The 18,949-nt window shown below is 47.4% G+C and overlaps 16 non-coding genes and 1 pseudogene across 16 annotated transcripts; all 17 read left to right on the top strand.

The window, feature by feature from the left end:
- The first annotated feature begins 377 nt into the window (after positions 1-377).
- Positions 378-495, top strand: LOC121311158. Its single transcript, XR_005949113.1, has one exon. It is a non-coding gene; the product is annotated as a U5 spliceosomal RNA (small nuclear RNA).
- A 181-nt stretch (positions 496-676) lies between these two features.
- On the top strand, positions 677-869 carry LOC121311201. The gene has a single exon (XR_005949154.1). It is a non-coding gene; the product is annotated as a U2 spliceosomal RNA (small nuclear RNA).
- Positions 870-1,287: 418 nt separating this feature from the next.
- On the top strand, positions 1,288-1,405 carry LOC121311159. The gene has a single exon (XR_005949114.1). It is a non-coding gene; the product is annotated as a U5 spliceosomal RNA (small nuclear RNA).
- Positions 1,406-3,571: 2,166 nt separating this feature from the next.
- On the top strand, positions 3,572-3,754 carry LOC121311224. The gene has a single exon (XR_005949169.1). It is a non-coding gene; the product is annotated as a U2 spliceosomal RNA (small nuclear RNA).
- Positions 3,755-4,179: 425 nt separating this feature from the next.
- Positions 4,180-4,297, top strand: LOC121311160. The gene has a single exon (XR_005949115.1). It is a non-coding gene; the product is annotated as a U5 spliceosomal RNA (small nuclear RNA).
- Positions 4,298-6,456: 2,159 nt separating this feature from the next.
- Positions 6,457-6,644, top strand: LOC121311214. The gene has a single exon (XR_005949163.1). It is a non-coding gene; the product is annotated as a U2 spliceosomal RNA (small nuclear RNA).
- A 456-nt stretch (positions 6,645-7,100) lies between these two features.
- Positions 7,101-7,218, top strand: LOC121311161. Its single transcript, XR_005949116.1, has one exon. It is a non-coding gene; the product is annotated as a U5 spliceosomal RNA (small nuclear RNA).
- Positions 7,219-7,399: 181 nt separating this feature from the next.
- On the top strand, positions 7,400-7,592 carry LOC121311202. Its single transcript, XR_005949155.1, has one exon. It is a non-coding gene; the product is annotated as a U2 spliceosomal RNA (small nuclear RNA).
- Positions 7,593-8,053: 461 nt separating this feature from the next.
- LOC121311163 lies at positions 8,054-8,171 on the top strand. Its single transcript, XR_005949118.1, has one exon. It is a non-coding gene; the product is annotated as a U5 spliceosomal RNA (small nuclear RNA).
- A 2,134-nt stretch (positions 8,172-10,305) lies between these two features.
- LOC121311225 lies at positions 10,306-10,497 on the top strand. Its single transcript, XR_005949170.1, has one exon. It is a non-coding gene; the product is annotated as a U2 spliceosomal RNA (small nuclear RNA).
- Positions 10,498-10,912: 415 nt separating this feature from the next.
- On the top strand, positions 10,913-11,030 carry LOC121311164. Its single transcript, XR_005949119.1, has one exon. It is a non-coding gene; the product is annotated as a U5 spliceosomal RNA (small nuclear RNA).
- A 199-nt stretch (positions 11,031-11,229) lies between these two features.
- LOC121311198 lies at positions 11,230-11,422 on the top strand. The gene has a single exon (XR_005949152.1). It is a non-coding gene; the product is annotated as a U2 spliceosomal RNA (small nuclear RNA).
- A 437-nt stretch (positions 11,423-11,859) lies between these two features.
- LOC121311165 lies at positions 11,860-11,977 on the top strand. Its single transcript, XR_005949120.1, has one exon. It is a non-coding gene; the product is annotated as a U5 spliceosomal RNA (small nuclear RNA).
- A 194-nt stretch (positions 11,978-12,171) lies between these two features.
- LOC121311199 lies at positions 12,172-12,364 on the top strand. Its single transcript, XR_005949153.1, has one exon. It is a non-coding gene; the product is annotated as a U2 spliceosomal RNA (small nuclear RNA).
- A 463-nt stretch (positions 12,365-12,827) lies between these two features.
- LOC121311166 lies at positions 12,828-12,945 on the top strand. Its single transcript, XR_005949121.1, has one exon. It is a non-coding gene; the product is annotated as a U5 spliceosomal RNA (small nuclear RNA).
- Positions 12,946-18,011: 5,066 nt separating this feature from the next.
- Positions 18,012-18,220, top strand: LOC121311231 (annotated as a pseudogene).
- Positions 18,221-18,741: 521 nt separating this feature from the next.
- On the top strand, positions 18,742-18,859 carry LOC121311191. Its single transcript, XR_005949145.1, has one exon. It is a non-coding gene; the product is annotated as a U5 spliceosomal RNA (small nuclear RNA).
- The last annotated feature ends 90 nt before the right edge of the window (positions 18,860-18,949 follow it).

Here is an 18,949-nt window from a genome sequence, read left to right on the forward strand (position 1 = left end):
AGAGAGAGAGAGAGAGAGAGAGAGAGAGAGAGAGAGAGAGAGGAGAGAGAGAGAGAGAGAGAGAGAGAGAGCCCCACCCTCCCTCCCCACCCTCCCTTTCCTGGGACGCGCCGTTTTCCCGCTCTTTTCGTTCTTTTTTTTTTTTTTTTTTTTTTTTTTTTTTTTTTTCATATTTCATATTCAGGCAGGCCTAACACACGCAGCAGGCCAGTGTAGCAGCAGCAGCAAAGCGCCCTTTCGCCGGGGCGGAACGGCAGATGCGTTTTGGGAGGAGTTCCCTGTTTTTGTTTTGCGTGCGTGGCCTCGCTGCCGCTTGGCAGAGGGGAGGGCCTTTGGGCCTTTGGGCCGGCCGGAAGGGCTCGGCCACCAGCAAAGGCACGCTCCGGCTTCTCTACAGCTCGAATGAACCTTTCGCCTTTTACTAAAGATTTCCGTGGAGAGGAGCATTTACGAGTTCGATCCAATTTTTGGACAGCCCTTCCCCTCAGGGAGGGGCTCCACCTGGAGTTTAAAAGCAGAACGAGCACAGAAAGGGCGGTCGCCCCCGTTGGAGCCCGGCACCTTTCCTTCCTTCCTTCCTTCCTTCCTTCCTCCCTCCGCCCGCCCGAGAAGCAAGTACCACGACTGCTGCGGCGGGCGGCCGCGCCCGGGGCGTTTGGCCAAAACCATTGTGGGCATCGCTTCTCGGCCTCTTGGCTCAGATCAAGTGTAGTATCTGTTCTTATCAGTTTAATATCTGATACGTCCCCCATAGGGGGACCGTCTATATTAAATGGATTTTTGGAAGCGGGAGATGGAAGCGGGGCTTGCTCCGTCCACTCCACGCATCGACCCGGTATTGCAGTACCTCCGGGAACGGTGCCCATTTCTCAGAAAGGTCAAAAAGAGAGAGAGAGAGAGAGAGAGAGAGAGCGAGAGAGAGAGAGAGAGAGAGAGGAGAGAGAGAGAGAGAGAGAGAGAGAGAGAGAGAGAGAGAGAGAGAGGAGAGAGAGCCCCACCCTCCCCTTTCCTGGGACGCGCCGTTTTCCCGCTCTTTTCGTTCTTTTTTTTTTTTTTTTTTTTTTTTTTTTTTTTTTTTCATATTTCATATTCAGGCAGGCCTAACACACGCAGCAGGCCAGTGTAGCAGCAGCAGCAAAGCGCCCTTTCGCCGGGGCGGAACGGCAGATGCGTTTTGGGAGGAGTTCCCTGTTTTTGTTTTGCGTGCGTGGCCTCGCTGCCGCTTGGCAGAGGGGAGGGCCTTTGGGCCTTTGGGCCGGCCGGAAGGGCTCGGCCACCAGCAAAGGCACGCTCCGGCTTCTCTACAGCTCGAATGAACCTTTCGCCTTTTACTAAAGATTTCCGTGGAGAGGAGCATTTACGAGTTCGATCCAATTTTTGGACAGCCCTTCCCCTCAGGGAGGGGCTCCACCTGGAGTTTAAAAGCAGAACGAGCACAGAAAGGGCGGTCGCCCCCGTTGGAGCCCGGCACCTTTCCTTCCTTCCTTCCTTCCTTCCTTCCTCCCTCCGCCCGCCCGAGAAGCAAGTACCACGACTGCTGCGGCGGGCGGCCGCGCCCGGGGCGTTTGGCCAAAACCATTGTTGGCATCGCTTCTCGGCCTCTTGGCTCTGATCAATTGGGTGTGTGGCTTGACCGCAGCTTATTGGTTGCTGAAGGAAGAGAAGGCGATTGAGGTATACGAGTAAGACTGGAAGCTATGCAATACAGCAGTAGCAAGAATACTATCCGGTTCCAGGTGAAGGATGCTGAGCAGCAGAAATGGGACCGAAAAAGATTCGTCGACGAAATCGTCTTTGGATTGTTGCAGTTAAAGTTGGAAGAGATCCTGTGCCTGCAGGATTATGGGAAGAGAGGACTTTTTGATCTCACCTTGATGAACGAGGACATCTGCTGGGAGAAGAAGGGAGTGTTTGAGCAAAGCCCTATGGAAACAGCGAGTGAGTTCTTTTTTGAACCGATTTTTACTCTGGACTGGAAAACCTTTCATGTTCGCATGAATAGTGCCCAAGTGCCAGAAGAGGAGATCCAGAGCTTTATTGAAAGGTTTTTTGTAGTGAAGCATGGGCTAGTTAAAATAATGGATTCTGCAGGCATTTGGACTAACTGGAGGAAGTTCTATGGGAGGTTCAAGATGGAGCAGAGGAGCGGAACCCATGTAGGCCTGAAACCTGTGTTCTACATCGGGCCGAATAGAGGGATTATCAGGTACGCAGGACAGCCTGATGTTTGTTACAAGTGCTCTGCAGCAGACCACTATGCTGCAGAGTGCACAGAGACTGTTTGCAGGAACTGTAACAAGGTGGGGCACATCAGTAGAGACTGTGGAGAAAAGAAAAAATGCAATCTTTGTGGGGCAATGGATCACCTGTATAAAGACTGCGAAAAGAGGTCAAGGAGCTATGCTGAAGCAGCAGCAGGAGGAGGGAAAGAGAAAAAGCAGAGCCAAGAGACAAAACAGAAGGAGAAGGAGGAGAAGCAACAACCTGGAGCTAAGAAGAGTGGAGAGCCTGACAGACAGAAAGCTAAAACTTTTGAGTCTGGAACACAAAAGAGTGTTGGGGGTGGAGCTCAGACAGAAGGAGGCGAAATGGCGGGAAAATCAAAGCCGGAACAGACAAAAGAAAGGGGAGGAGTCCTGGGAAAAAAGGAGGAGGGAGGCCTTCAGGTGTCCACTGATGAGTCCATTCCTGTTCCAATGGAGGAAGAGGGAGGAGAGGTGCAGAGGAAGAGGAAGGAGAGAGACGGGAATGAGGAGTGGGTCAGGGAGGGCCAATCGAGAAGCAGGAGTGGAGGAGAGGAAAGCGTAACAGAGGACCTGGGAAGTGAAGCAGAGTCAAGAGGGGTAAGAGGAACAGCTGGTTCGAGTCGGAGTGAGAGTGTGGAGGAAAAAGAGAAAGGGGAAACAGAGAGCCCAAGTTGGGGTGAGAGAATGGAGAAGGAGGAAGTGAAGAAAAATAAAGTGAGTGAGGCGGAGTACCGACAAAAGGAGGAGGCCATAATGAGGACTTTTTGTGGCAGGAGTTTTTTGAAGGATGGTTTGGAAGGAGGATTGTTCGCCGAACTTCTGGAGTGGAAGGAGAGGATGAAGAAGGGAAGAATAACAGAGGCGGAGTGGAACCGTTATGAGGAAGAGAGGCGGAAAGTTTTTTTTGAGGCGTTAAAGAGGGGGAAGAGGCTAGGAAAAAATAATGTTCTTGGTTTTCTTAGGAGGTGTATTTAGAGGTGGAGGGGTTATGTAAACGGTGTATTTAGAATTAGAGATGGGTGGGTGAGTGGGATTGTGTTTAGAGGAGTATTAGTATTTTTTTTGAATATTTGCATATATGTAAATTGAAAGGGTTTTTTTTTCTTGTGCTGTTAGATTATATGTTTAGTTTCTTAGTTATTGTTTTATATGTATTAGACAGATTTTGATTGTATGTTTTAGTTTTGTAATGATAATAAGTTTGTGTTTTTGAAATGTATAAACGAATTGTTTTTTTTGTGAAGTATTATTTAGTTTTTGTAATGGATAAGGATTTGTGGTTTACAGTTTGTATTTATTGTTTGTGTTTTTTTTGAAAAGATTTAATAAATTTAAAAAAAAAAAAAAAAAAAATCTGTTCTTATCAGTTTAATATCTGATACGTCCCCCATAGGGGGACCGTCTATATTAAATGGATTTTTGGAAGCGGGAGATGGAAGCGGGGCTTGCTCCGTCCACTCCACGCATCGACCCGGTATTGCAGTACCTCCGGGAACGGTGCCCATTTCTCAAGAGAGAGAGAGAGGAGAGATAGAGAGAGAGAGAGAGAGAGAGAGAGAGAGAGAGAGAGAGAGAGAGAGAGAGAGAGAGAGAGAGAGAGAGAGAGAGAGAGAGAGCCCCCTCCCCCCTCCCTCCCCCCCCCTCCCCTTTCCTGGGACGCGCCGTTTTCCCGCTCTTTTCGTTCTTTTTTTTTTTTTTTTTTTTTTTTTTTTTTTTTTTTTTTTCATATTTCATATTCAGGCAGGCCTAACACACGCAGCAGGCCAGTGTAGCAGCAGCAGCAAAGCGCCCTTTCGCCGGGGCGGAACGGCAGATGCGTTTTGGGAGGAGTTCCCTGTTTTTGTTTTGCGTGCGTGGCCTCGCTGCCGCTTGGCAGAGGGGAGGGCCTTTGGGCCTTTGGGCCGGCCGGAAGGGCTCGGCCACCAGCAAAGGCACGCTCCGGCTTCTCTACAGCTCGAATGAACCTTTCGCCTTTTACTAAAGATTTCCGTGGAGAGGAGCATTTACGAGTTCGATCCAATTTTTGGACAGCCCTTCCCCTCAGGGAGGGGCTCCACCTGGAGTTTAAAAGCAGAACGAGCACAGAAAGGGCGGTCGCCCCCGTTGGAGCCCGGCACCTTTTTCCTTCCTTCCTTCCTTCCTTCCCTCCTTCCTTCCTTCCTTCCTCCCTCCGCCCGCCCGAGAAGCAAGTACCACGACTGCTGCGGCGGGCGGCCGCGCCCGGGGCGTTTGGCCAAAACCATTGTGGGCATCGCTTCTCGGCCTCTTGGCTCTGATCAATTGGGTGTGTGGCTTGTCCGCAGCTTATTGGTTGCTGAAGGAAGAGAAGGCGATTGGGTAGTAAGTGGAGCTATGCAATACAGCAGTAGCAAGAATACTATCCGGTTCCAGGTGAAGGATGCTGAGCAGCAGAAATGGGACCGAAAAAGATTCGTCGACGAAATCGTCTTTGGATTGTTGCAGTTAAAGTTGGAAGAGATCCTGTGCCTGCAGGATTATGGGAAGAGAGGACTTTTTGATCTCACCTTGATGAACGAGGACATCTGCTGGGAGAAGAAGGGAGTGTTTGAGCAAAGCCCTATGGAAACAGCGAGTGAGTTCTTTTTTGAACCGATTTTTACTCTGGACTGGAAAACCTTTCATGTTCGCATGAATAGTGCCCAAGTGCCAGAAGAGGAGATCCAGAGCTTTATTGAAAGGTTTTTTGTAGTGAAGCATGGGCTAGTTAAAATAATGGATTCTGCAGGCATTTGGACTAACTGGAGGAAGTTCTATGGGAGGTTCAAGATGGAGCAGAGGAGCGGAACCCATGTAGGCCTGAAACCTGTGTTCTACATCGGGCCGAATAGAGGGATTATCAGGTACGCAGGACAGCCTGATGTTTGTTACAAGTGCTCTGCAGCAGACCACTATGCTGCAGAGTGCACAGAGACTGTTTGCAGGAACTGTAACAAGGTGGGGCACATCAGTAGAGACTGTGGAGAAAAGAAAAAATGCAATCTTTGTGGGGCAATGGATCACCTGTATAAAGACTGCGAAAAGAGGTCAAGGAGCTATGCTGAAGCAGCAGCAGGAGGAGGGAAAGAGAAAAAGCAGAGCCAAGAGACAAAACAGAAGGAGAAGGAGGAGAAGCAACAACCTGGAGCTAAGAAGAGTGGAGAGCCTGACAGACAGAAAGCTAAAACTTTTGAGTCTGGAACACAAAAGAGTGTTGGGGGTGGAGCTCAGACAGAAGGAGGCGAAATGGCGGGAAAATCAAAGCCGGAACAGACAAAAGAAAGGGGAGGAGTCCTGGGAAAAAAGGAGGAGGGAGGCCTTCAGGTGTCCACTGATGAGTCCATTCCTGTTCCAATGGAGGAAGAGGGAGGAGAGGTGCAGAGGAAGAGGAAGGAGAGAGACGGGAATGAGGAGTGGGTCAGGGAGGGCCAATCGAGAAGCAGGAGTGGAGGAGAGGAAAGCGTAACAGAGGACCTGGGAAGTGAAGCAGAGTCAAGAGGGGTAAGAGGAACAGCTGGTTCGAGTCGGAGTGAGAGTGTGGAGGAAAAAGAGAAAGGGGAAACAGAGAGCCCAAGTTGGGGTGAGAGAATGGAGAAGGAGGAAGTGAAGAAAAATAAAGTGAGTGAGGCGGAGTACCGACAAAAGGAGGAGGCCATAATGAGGACTTTTTGTGGCAAGGAGTTCGCCGAACTTCTGGAGTGGAAGGAGAGGATGAAGAAGGGAAGAATAACAGAGGCGGAGTGGAACCGTTATGAGGAAGAGAGGCGGAAAGTTTTTTTTGAGGCGTTAAAGAGGGGGAACGCTAGGAAAAAATGCGGTTCAAAGGAGGGGCACGTTCTTGGTTTCTTGGTTTTCTTAGGAGGTGTATTTAGAGGTGGAGGGGTTATGTAAACGGTGTATTTAGAATTAGAGATGGGTGGGTGAGTGGGATTGTGTTTAGAGGAGTATTAGTATTTTTTTTGAATATTTGCATATATGTAAATTGAAAGGGTTTTTTTTTCTTGTGCTGTTAGATTATATGTTTAGTTTCTTAGTTATTGTTTTATATGTATTAGACAGATTTTGATTGTATGTTTTGGTTTTGTAATGATAATAAGTTTGTGTTTTTGAAATGTATAAACGAATTGTTTTTTTTGTGAAGTATTATTTAGTTTTTGTAATGGATAAGGATTTGTGGTTTACAGTTTGTATTTATTGTTTGTGTTTTTTTTGAAAAGATTTAATAAATTTATAAAAAAAAAAAAAATCTGTTCTTATCAGTTTAATATCTGATACGTCCCCCATAGGGGGACCGTCTATATTAAATGGATTTTTGGAAGCGGGAGATGGAAGCGGGGCTTGCTCCGTCCACTCCACGCATCGACCCGGTATTGCAGTACCTCCGGGAACGGTGCACAGTTCTCAGAAAGGTCAAAAGAGAGAGAGAGAGAGAGAGAGAGAAAAAGAGAGAGAGGACAGAGAGAGAGAGAGAGCAGAGAGAGAGAGAGAGAGAGAGAGAGAGAGAGAGAGAGAGAGAGAGAGAGGAAGAGAAGACCCACCCTCCCTCCCTCCCTCCCTCCCCACCCTCCCCTTTCCTGGGACGCGCCGTTTTCCCGCTCTTTTCGTTCTTTTTTTTTTTTTTTTTTTTTTTTTTTTTTTTTTTTTTTTTCATATTTCATATTCAGGCAGGCCTAACACACGCAGCAGGCCAGTGCAGCAGCAGCAGCAAAGCGCCCTTTCGCCGGGGCGGAACGGCAGATGCGTTTTGGGAGGAGTTCCCTGTTTTTGTTTTGCGTGCGTGGCCTCGCTGCCGCTTGGCAGAGGGGAGTGCCTTTGGGCCTTTGGGCCGGCCGGAAGGGCTCGGCCACCAGCAAAGGCACGCTCCGGCTTCTCTACAGCTCGAATGAACCTTTCGCCTTTTACTAAAGATTTCCGTGGAGAGGAGCATTTACGAGTTCGATCCAATTTTTGGACAGCCCTTCCCCTCAGGGAGGGGCTCCACCTGGAGTTTAAAAGCAGAACGAGCACAGAAAGGGCGGTCGCCCCCGTTGGAGCCCGGCACCTTTCCTTCCTTCCTTCCTTCCTTCCTCCCTCCCTCCGCCCGCCCGAGAAGCAAGTACCACGACTGCTGCGGCGGGCGGCCGCGCCCGGGGCGTTTGGCCAAAACCATTGTGGGCATCGCTTCTCGGCCTCTTGGCTCAGATCAAGTGTAGTATCTGTTCTTATCAGTTTAATATCTGATACGTCCCCCATAGGGGGACCGTCTATATTAAATGGATTTTTGGAAGCGGGAGATGGAAGCGGGGCTTGCTCCGTCCACTCCACGCATCGACCCGGTATTGCAGTACCTCCGGGAACGGTGCCCATTTCTCAGAAAGGTCAAAAAGAGAGAGAGAGAGAGAGAGAGAGAGAGAGAGAGAGAGAGAGAGAGAGAGAGAGAGAGAGAGAGAGAGAGAGAGAGAGAGAGAGAGAGAGAGAGAGAGAGAGAGAGAGCCCCTCCCCCTCCCTCCCTCCCTCCCTCCCCACCCTCCCCTTTCCTGGGACGCGCCGTTTTCCCGCTCTTTTCGTTTTTTTTTTTTTTTTTTTTTTTTTTTTTTTTTTTTTTTTTTTTCATATTTCATATTCAGGCAGGCCTAACACACGCAGCAGGCCAGTGTAGCAGCAGCAGCAGCAAAGCGCCCTTTCGCCGGGGCGGAACGGCAGATGCGTTTTGGGAGGAGTTCCCTGTTTTTGTTTTGCGTGCGTGGCCTCGCTGCCGCTTGGCAGAGGGGAGGGCCTTTGGGCCTTTGGGCCTTTGGGCCGGCCGGAAGGGCTCGGCCACCAGCAAAGGCACGCTCCGGCTTCTCTACAGCTCGAATGAACCTTTCGCCTTTTACTAAAGATTTCCGTGGAGAGGAGCATTTACGAGTTCGATCCAATTTTTGGACAGCCCTTCCCCTCAGGGAGGGGCTCCACCTGGAGTTTAAAAGCAGAACGAGCACAGAAAGGGCGGTCGCCCCCGTTGGAGCCCGGCACCTTTCCTTCCTTCCTTCCTTCCTTCCTTCCTTCCCTCCCTCCCTCCGCCCGCCCGAGAAGCAAGTACCACGACTGCTGCGGCGGGCGGCCGCGCCCGGGGCGTTTGGCCAAAACCATTGTGGGCATCGCTTCTCGGCCTCTTGGCTCTGACCAATTGGGTGTGTGGCTTGTCCGCAGCTTATTGGTTGCTGAAGGAAGAGAAGGCGATTGGGTAGTAAGTGGAGCTATGCAATACAGCAGTAGCAAGAATACTATCCGGTTCCAGGTGAAGGATGCTGAGCAGCAGAAATGGGACCGAAAAAGATTCGTCGACGAAATCGTCTTTGGATTGTTGCAGTTAAAGTTGGAAGAGATCCTGTGCCTGCAGGATTATGGGAAGAGAGGACTTTTTGATCTCACCTTGATGAACGAGGACATCTGCTGGGAGAAGAAGGGAGTGTTTGAGCAAAGCCCTATGGAAACAGCGAGTGAGTTCTTTTTTGAACCGATTTTTACTCTGGACTGGAAAACCTTTCATGTTCGCATGAATAGTGCCCAAGTGCCAGAAGAGGAGATCCAGAGCTTTATTGAAAGGTTTTTTGTAGTGAAGCATGGGCTAGTTAAAATAATGGATTCTGCAGGCATTTGGACTAACTGGAGGAAGTTCTATGGGAGGTTCAAGATGGAGCAGAGGAGCGGAACCCATGTAGGCCTGAAACCTGTGTTCTACATCGGGCCGAATAGAGGGATTATCAGGTACGCAGGACAGCCTGATGTTTGTTACAAGTGCTCTGCAGCAGACCACTATGCTGCAGAGTGCACAGAGACTGTTTGCAGGAACTGTAACAAGGTGGGGCACATCAGTAGAGACTGTGGAGAAAAGAAAAAATGCAATCTTTGTGGGGCAATGGATCACCTGTATAAAGACTGCGAAAAGAGGTCAAGGAGCTATGCTGAAGCAGCAGCAGGAGGAGGGAAAGAGAAAAAGCAGAGCCAAGAGACAAAACAGAAGGAGAAGGAGGAGAAGCAACAACCTGGAGCTAAGAAGAGTGGAGAGCCTGACAGACAGAAAGCTAAAACTTTTGAGTCTGGAACACAAAAGAGTGTTGGGGGTGGAGCTCAGACAGAAGGAGGCGAAATGGCGGGAAAATCAAAGCCGGAACAGACAAAAGAAAGGGGAGGAGTCCTGGGAAAAAAGGAGGAGGGAGGCCTTCAGGTGTCCACTGATGAGTCCATTCCTGTTCCAATGGAGGAAGAGGGAGGAGAGGTGCAGAGGAAGAGGAAGGAGAGAGACGGGAATGAGGAGTGGGTCAGGGAGGGCCAATCGAGAAGCAGGAGTGGAGGAGAGGAAAGCGTAACAGAGGACCTGGGAAGTGAAGCAGAGTCAAGAGGGGTAAGAGGAACAGCTGGTTCGAGTCGGAGTGAGAGTGTGGAGGAAAAAGAGAAAGGGGAAACAGAGAGCCCAAGTTGGGGTGAGAGAATGGAGAAGGAGGAAGTGAAGAAAAATAAAGTGAGTGAGGCGGAGTACCGACAAAAGGAGGAGGCCATAATGAGGACTTTTTGTGGCAAGGAGTTCGCCGAACTTCTGGAGTGGAAGGAGAGGATGAAGAAGGGAAGAATAACAGAGGCGGAGTGGAACCGTTATGAGGAAGAGAGGCGGAAAGTTTTTTTTGAGGCGTTAAAGAGGGGGAACGCTAGGAAAAAATAATGTTCTTGGTTTTCTTAGGAGGTGTATTTAGAGGTGGAGGGGTTATGTAAACGGTGTATTTAGAATTAGAGATGGGTGGGTGAGTGGGATTGTGTTTAGAGGAGTATTAGTATTTTTTTTGAATATTTGCATATATGTAAATTGAAAGGGTTTTTTTTTCTTGTGCTGTTAGATTATATGTTTAGTTTCTTAGTTATTGTTTTATATGTATTAGACAGATTTTGATTGTATGTTTTAGTTTTGTAATGATAATAAGTTTGTGTTTTTGAAATGTATAAACGAATTGTTTTTTTTGTGAAGTATTATTTAGTTTTTGTAATGGATAAGGATTTGTGGTTTACAGTTTGTATTTATTGTTTGTGTTTTTTTTGAAAAGATTTAATAAATTTATCAAAAAAAAAAAAAAAAAAAAAAAAAATCTGTTCTTATCAGTTTAATATCTGATACGTCCCCCATAGGGGGACCGTCTATATTAAATGGATTTTTGGAAGCGGGAGATGGAAGCGGGGCTTGCTCCGTCCACTCCACGCATCGACCCGGTATTGCAGTACCTCCGGGAACGGTGCCCATTTCTCAGAAAGGTCAAAAGAGAGAGAGAGAGAGAGAGAGAGAGAGAGAGAGAGAGAGAGAGAGAGAGAGAGAGAGAGAGAGAGAGAGAGAGAGAGAGAGAGAGAGAAGCCCACCCTCCCTCCCCACCTCCCCTTTCCTGGGACGCGCCGTTTTCCCGCTCTTTTCGTTCTTTTTTTTTTTTTTTTTTTTTTTTTTTTTTTTTTTTTTTTCATATTTCATATTCAGGCAGGCCTAACACACGCAGCAGGCCAGTGTAGCAGCAGCAGCAAAGCGCCCTTTCGCCGGGGCGGAACGGCAGATGCGTTTTGGGAGGAGTTCCCTGTTTTTGTTTTGCGTGCGTGGCCTCGCTGCCGCTTGGCAGAGGGGAGGGCCTTTGGGCCTTTGGGCCGGCCGGAAGGGCTCGGCCACCAGCAAAGGCACGCTCCGGCTTCTCTACAGCTCGAATGAACCTTTCGCCTTTTACTAAAGATTTCCGTGGAGAGGAGCATTTACGAGTTCGATCCAATTTTTGGACAGCCCTTCCCCTCAGGGAGGGGCTCCACCTGGAGTTTAAAAGCAGAACGAGCACAGAAAGGGCGGTCGCCCCCGTTGGAGCCCGGCACCTTTCCTTCCTTCCTTCCTTCCTTCCTTCCTTCCTTTCCTTCCTCCCCCCCCTCCGCCCGCCCGAGAAGCAAGTACCACGACTGCTGCGGCGGGCGGCCGCGCCCGGGGCGTTTGGCCAAAACCATTGTGGGCATCGCTTCTCGGCCTCTTGGCTAAGATCAAGTGTAGTATCTGTTCTTATCAGTTTAATATCTGATACGTCCCCCATAGGGGGACCGTCTATATTAAATGGATTTTTGGAAGCGGGAGATGGAAGCGGGGCTTGCTCCGTCCACTCCACGCATCGACCCGGTATTGCAGTACCTCCGGGAACGGTGCCCATTTCTCAGAAATGTCAAAAGAGAGAGAGATGCAGAGAGTTTTGGAGAGAGGACTGAGAGAGAGAGAGAGAGAGGAGAGAGAGAGAGAGAGAGAGAGAGAGAGAGAGAGAGAAGAGAGAGCCCCACCCTCCCTCCCTCCCTCCCTCCCCACCTCCCCTTTTGGGACGCGCCGTTTTCCCGCTCTTTTCGTTCTTTTTTTTTTTTTTTTTTTTTTTTTTTTTTTTTTGTTTTCATATTTCATATTCAGGTGGATTAACACACGCAGCAGGCCAGTGTAGCAGCAGCAGCAGCAAAGCGCCCTTTCGCCGGGGCGGAACGGCAGATGCGTTTTGGGAGGAGTTCCCTGTTTTTGTTTTGCGTGCGTGGCCTCGCTGCCGCTTGGCAGAGGGGAGGGCCTTTGGGCCTTTGGGCCGGCCGGAAGGGCTCGGCCACCAGCAAAGGCACGCTCCGGCTTCTCTACAGCTCGAATGAACCTTTCGCCTTTTACTAAAGATTTCCGTGGAGAGGAGCATTTACGAGTTCGATCCAATTTTTGGACAGCCCTTCCCCTCAGGGAGGGGCTCCACCTGGAGTTTAAAAGCAGAACGAGCACAGAAAGGGCGGTCGCCCCCGTTGGAGCCCGGCACCTTTCCTTCCTTCCTTCCTTCCTTCCTTCCTGTGATCCCTCCGCCCGCCCGCCCGCCCGAGAAGCATTTACCACGACTGCTGCGGCGGGCGGCCGCGCCCGGGGCGTTTGGCCAAAACCATTGTGGGCATCGCTTCTCGGCCTCTTGGCTAAGATCAAGTGTAGTATCTGTTCTTATCAGTTTAATATCTGATACGTCCCCCATAGGGGGACCGTCTATATTAAATGGATTTTTGGAAGCGGGAGATGGAAGCGGGGCTTGCTCCGTCCACTCCACGCATCGACCCGGTATTGCAGTACCTCCGGGAACGGTGCCCATTTCTCAGAAAGGTCAAAAGAGAGAGAGAGAGAGCGAGAGAGAGAGAGAGAGAGAGAGAGGGAGAGAGAGAGAGAGAGAGAGAGAGAGAGAGAGAGAGAGAGAGAGAGAGAGAGAGAGAGAGAGAGAGAGAGAGAGAGCCCCTCCCCCACTCCCTCCCTCCCTCCCTCCCCACCTCCCCTTTCCTGGGACGCGCCGTTTTCCCGCTCTTTTCGTTCTTTTTTTTTTTTTTTTTTTTTTTTTTTTTTTTTTTTTTTTTTCATATTTCATATTCAGGCAGGCCTAACACACGCAGCAGGCCAGTGTAGCAGCAGCAGCAAAGCGCCCTTTCGCCGGGGCGGAACGGCAGATGCGTTTTGGGAGGAGTTCCCTGTTTTTGTTTTGCGTGCGTGGCCTCGCTGCCGCTTGGCAGAGGGGAGGGCCTTTGGGCCTTTGGGCCGGCCGGAAGGGCTCGGCCACCAGCAAAGGCACGCTCCGGCTTCTCTACAGCTCGAATGAACCTTTCGCCTTTTACTAAAGATTTCCGTGGAGAGGAGCATTTACGAGTTCGATCCAATTTTTGGACAGCCCTTCCCCTCAGGGAGGGGCTCCACCTGGAGTTTAAAAGCAGAACGAGCACAGAAAGGGCGGTCGCCCCCGTTGGAGCCCGGCACCTTTCCTTCCTTCCTTCCTTCCTTCCCCTCCCTCCCTCCTCCCTCCGCCCGCCCGAGAAGCAAGTACCACGACTGCTGCGGCGGGCGGCCGCGCCCGGGGCGTTTGGCCAAAACCATTGTGGGCATCGCTTCTCGGCCTCTTGGCTCGGATTAAGTATGTGGCATGACCGCAGCTTTTTCTAAATAGAGAGAAAAGAGAAGGTGATGGCGACCGGAGACTACATGTCGGCCCCCTCGGCGCGACTTCTGAATACAATACGTTTCATTGGAAGAGAAAAGGATGGAGTTCAGTTCACCATGACAAGAAGGAGCTTTGCCAAGGACATCATTTTTGAATTCCTGGGAGTTACAGCGGCGCAGATCTATTGCTACCGGGACTTTCCACTAAGGAGTACCTATGAAGTGACTTTCGCGGGGGACTACTTATGCGAGGAAGCATGGACCAAGTGCCTGGAATCAAAGGACATCTCTCCGATTTCAAACTTCAGAGTGGAGCCACTGTTTGCAAGCCGGGTGAGAACCGTGACAGTGTGCATGCAGAACCCTTATACTAAAGAGCAGGACATTCGGCGATTTCTGACTAAATACTGCGATGTTTTAGGTGCTGGAGTAAGAGAGATGGACTATGATGGTATGTGGAACGGGAATAGAAAATACACTGTCCGTTTTAAGAGGAAAATAGGAGGGTTTGAATGTCCCCCAGCATCCTTTTATATCGGTGGTGTTAAGGGATATCTGTATTATTATGGACAACCCAAAACCTGTCGAAAATGCGGAGAGCAGGGACATATTGCAGTAATGTGCCCTAATATCTTCTGCAGAAATTGTCTAGAGACGGGACATGAGGCAAAGGAATGTAAAAAACCCAGATCCTGCAACCTGTGTGATTCCACTGAGCACATGTTCAAGGACTGCCCTTACCGACACAAGACTTACGCTGAGTCATTTCGTGACGTTGAGGAGGTTCTAGAAGAAATTGCACCTACCTGTGCTGATGGGGGCGCTGTTTCTGAAGGCGCTGTGCAGGAGAATCTTCCAGTGACTACAACGGCGGCTGCGATGGAGGAGCCTCTGGCTGTTGGGTTGGAGCCTCCCGCTGTTGAGGACCCTGTGGCAGGAGTGTCTGGAAAAGAAAAAAGGGAAAAAAAGAAGTCAGTTACTAGTGTTGAGAACTTACCTGAAGCTATGGCGACCGACGAATCATCTCAAGGTACGGTGATTTCAGATACACCTGTTGGGGGCACAAAACAATGGGGAGACACAGAAGAAAGTGACGAGATGGGTTGGGAATTGGTGGGAGGAAAAAGAACGACAAAGAGGAAATTAAACCAGGAGGGTTTGGAAGGTGACAACAAAGTCTGCGTAATTGAGACATCCAACAGCTACGAGTGTTTGGAAAATGAGGAGGTGGGAGAGGAAGAAGTCTCAAGTGTCGAGCCGTCTTCCATAGAGAGCTCCCCGTTGGTGCCATCAGAAGTGGATAGTGAGGAGAACAGCGTGGATTCCCAGCTCAATTACTTGAGTGACTCAATGGTGGACAACATGAAGAAAACGACAATGTTCCAGAAGGGTGGTAAAGAAGATGGAACATAAAAAAAAAATGTATTTCAACGTGTTTTCAGTCAACACTAGGGGCATGAGAGATGTTGGTAAGAGGGCTTCCTTGTTCTTTTCTCTCAGGTCTTTGGACTTTCAAGTCTGTTTTTTGCAGGAATGCCACCTGAAGAATTCAGAGGACATTGAACGCTTTAGTAAGGACTGGAAGGATGGTGCTTCAGTATGGAGCATTGGTAATGTACATTCAGATGGGGTGGGAATATTATTTAAAAATACCAGGTTTGTCATTGAGGAAACAAGAGTGATCATACCAGGCAGATTAATGTATACAGATGGCAGGCTCAATGATAGAAAGCTTAGCCTGGTGAATATGTACGCACCTACATTAAAAGGGACAAGGCTGGACACATTTAAGCACTTACCTAATATTCTATGTACCAATCGCACAGTTGTAATGGGTGGGGATTTTAACACATGTTTTGAGGGTGACTATGACTTTTCTGCACAGTATTTAATAAAGGTATTGGGGGATTATGATTTGGTGGATGTGTATAGGAGACACAATAAAAAAGGTGTAGGGCATACATGGAGAAACTCAAGAGGAGCGAGTAAAAGGTTAGATTACTTCTTTATATCTAAAAATATTAAGATCTTGGATTTCTTCATGTATCCCAACTGGTTTTCAGACCATGATACAATTGGGGCTTCTATTGAAATTAAGGGGGAGGACATAGGTAGGGGGTATTGGAAATTGAATATGAAAGGGTTAGAGTGTGATGAATTCAGGCACGAATTTAAGATCTTTTATAATACATGGAAAGATATGAAGTGGGCTTTCGGAACCATTGTTGATTGGTGGGAGATGGTAAAAGTTAAAATAAGATAGTTTTGCCAAATATACAGTAAAAGGAAAAAGAAAGAGGAGAGACATTTTGAGAGAAAATTACAAAAAGAATTAGAGATCATGCATTCTAAAATAAACGAGGGGAAAGAGGTTAGTTTAGAAGCATATAACAACATTAAAAAGGAAATACAAAATAACATCGAAAAAAAGGTTAAGGAATTTACATTTTTGGCTAAAGTAACAGAAAAAGAACAAGACGAAAAATGCTCTAAATTTTTTTTTCAAAGTATTAAAGGAAAACAAAGGAAATGTGTAATTTCTGAATTAGAAACAGGGACAGGGAAAATCAATAAAAGAGAGGACATCTTAAAGCATGCTCAGGAGTTTTATCAGGAACTTTTTAACAAAAGGGAAATAGATCACACAAAAGCAGAGGAATTGTTGAACAATATAGACCAGAAGTTAAATAACGATGAGAAAACACTTCTGGAGCAAGAGATAACCAAATGTGAGATAGAGACGGCATTGAAGTCTTTGAAAGCTGATAAAACTCCTGGGTGTGACGGGTTACCAAAGGAATTTTATGTTTGTTTTTGGGATATTTTAGGAGACGATTTAACTGAGGTGTACAGAGAGATTTTGGTGGATGGAGAGATGCCAGAAACCATGAAGACAGGGATAATAAGTCTGATATATAAAAAGGGAGATAAGAACCTGCTAAAAAACTGGAGGCCTATTACCCTGTTAAATGTAGATTATAAAATCTTGGGTAAAGTAATGACCAATAGACTAAAAGCAGTGATGCCCAGTCTAGTTAATGAGGACCAGACTTGTGGGGTTAAGAATAGGTCCACAACTTACAATTTACAATTAACTAGGGATGTCATCAGCTGGGTAAAAGAAAGAGACTTACCTCTGTGTCTGTTGAGTGTTGACCAGGAGAAGGCTTTTGATAGGGTCAGCCACGAATTTCTGTTTTCCGTTCTAGAAAGAATGAATTGTGGAACCTTTGTAAAGTGGATTAGAACGATGTACAACAAAGCAACTAGCAAGGTGCAAATTAATGGGTTTCTCAGTGAACAGGTAAGGCAGGAAGGGGGGGTGAGGCAAGGGTGTCCGATGTCACCATTATTGTATGTGTTGTGTATTGAGCCTTTGGCAAACTTAATAAGAAAAGATAAAGATATAGATGGGGTTCATATCCCAGGGAGTAAGGGGAAAAGGGTCAAGATTGCACAATACGCAGACGACACAACTTTGTTTTTATGTTCAGATTGGGCCATAGATAGAGCAATCTTGTTATTAAAAACATACGGAGAAGCTGTTGGGTCAAAAGTAAATTTGGAGAAATCGTGCATGATGTTCTGTGGTAAGTGGGAAGGGAGGACGGACAGCAGGGGAGGTATAACTGTGTGCAGGGAAGGGTTAAAAATCTTGGGGGTGCACTTTTTTCAGAAGGATGGGATAAAGAAAAATTGGGAAGAGAAAATTGAGAAAGTTAAAGTAAAATTAAATATGTGGAAATGTAGAAGACTGACCATCAGTGGGAGAATTCTAGTAATAAAAACAGACATAGTACCAGCACTAGTTTATTTGGCACGGGTGTTTCCTATTAACGCAAAAAATAAAATAATACTAACTAGGTTAATGTTTTCTTTTGTATGGGGCAATAAATACGAAAGTGTGAATAGGGAATTGATGTATGGGAAGGTGGCAAAGGGAGGAAGAGACATTCCGTGTTTATCTGTAAAATTGGATTGTTTTTTTTTAAATCAAATATGCAAAACACTGCTGAAGGGAACAGAGCACAAGTCTTTTTATTTTACTCGGTTATGGTTTGGAGCAGTTTTAAGAGGGATAATACCCTGGGACAACACGGTCCCAAACGCTGAGACAAGGCCAGAACACTACATGTACGCATCAGTCTTTTTAAAAATGCAAATAAAAGAAATAGAAAGGGATGTTTTGTTAAACCATAAAAAAATGTATGAAAAGATAAGAGAGAGATGGGAAGGAAGATATGAACACAATCTTAAATTAGTAAATTGGGAAGGCATACAGCCAAAATGGTTAGGAAATGAGTGCAAAGATTTGGGGTGGCTGTGTGCTCTAGATAGATTGCCAGTAAAGGAAAGACTGTATAGGCATCAATGTGCGGTAAACGCAGAGTGTCCAAGGTGCAAAAAGGAGGAAACAGTCTTACATGTGTTCTGGGACTGCACTTTTGCAAAGGTATTTTGGGGAAAATGTAGCAATCTTATTAGTTTGTTTTGTGATATAATTTTGAATGGGAAGGTTATCTTGTATGGGGAGGAGGTGATAAAGCTGCCAAAAGAGAAATTTAGAGCAGTATGGCTTATTATTAGTTTGGGGAAGGTGGTATTATGGGAGAAAAGAAATTTGTGTATTAAAAAGAAAAAAGATAAAACAGAACCGACAGAAGCCTATTTTTTGTTTCTTTGGAAGATAAAAGATGTAATTAAAATGGACAAACACATGTATGGGGATGATTTTTGTGAAAATATTTGGGGAAGGGTAAGGTCTGTTTTGAATTGTTAATTACGTGATTGTGTTTATTGTTTGAGTATTTATTGTTTGAGTATTTTCTAATAAAAAAAAAAAAAAAAAAAAAAAAAAAAAAAAAAAAAAAAAATCTGTTCTTATCAGTTTAATATCTGATACGTCCCCCATAGGGGGACCGTCTATATTAAATGGATTTTTGGAAGCGGGAGATGGAAGCGGGGCCTGCTCCGTCCACTCCACGCATCGACCAGGTATTGCAGTACCTCCGGGAACGGTGCCCACTTGAGCATTTCTCAGAAGGTCAAAGTAGAGAGAGAGAGAGCGAGGACACCTCGCTCTCTCTCCTGGGCTTTCGTCCAAGCCCGGTGAGAGAGCGAGAAGAGAGAGAGAGAGAGAGAGAGAGAGAGATAGGAGAGAGAGAGCGGCTACTCGCGCTAAAGGCACTTAGCTCGCTCGGTTTGGGAGGGCGTGAGGGACCCTGTGAGGGTCGAGGGAAAGATCCCTGCGGGCTGTCAAAAGGGGCTTTTCGTGTTTTTTTTTTTTTTTTTTTTTTTTTTTTTTTTTTTTTTTTTTTTCATATTTCATATTCGATCCGTCCCGTAGTTTTTGTGCGTGTGCCTCAAAAACGTAGCAGCAGCAGCAGCAGCAAAGCGCCCTTTCGCCGGGGCGGAACGGCAGATGCGTTTTGGGAAGAGTTCCCTTTTTTTGTTTTGCGTGCGTGGCTTCGCTGCCGCTTGGCAGAGGGGAGGGACTTTGGGCCTTTGGGCCTTTGGGCCGGCCGGAAGGGCTCGGCCACCAGCAAAGGCGCGCTCCGGCTTCTCTACAGCTCGAATGAACCTTTCGCCTTTTACTAAAGATTTCCGTGGAGAGGAGCATTTACGAGTTCGATCCAATTTTTGGACAGCCCTTCCCCTCAGGGAGGGGCTCCACCTGGAGTTTAAAAGCAGAACGAGCACAGAAAGGGCGGTCGCCCCCGTTGGAGCCCGGCACCTTTCCTTCCTGCCTTCCTTCCTT

This window comes from Polyodon spathula, unplaced genomic scaffold (assembly GCF_017654505.1).
Source record: "Polyodon spathula isolate WHYD16114869_AA unplaced genomic scaffold, ASM1765450v1 scaffolds_3021, whole genome shotgun sequence".
Taxonomy (NCBI): Eukaryota; Metazoa; Chordata; class Actinopteri; order Acipenseriformes; family Polyodontidae; genus Polyodon; species Polyodon spathula.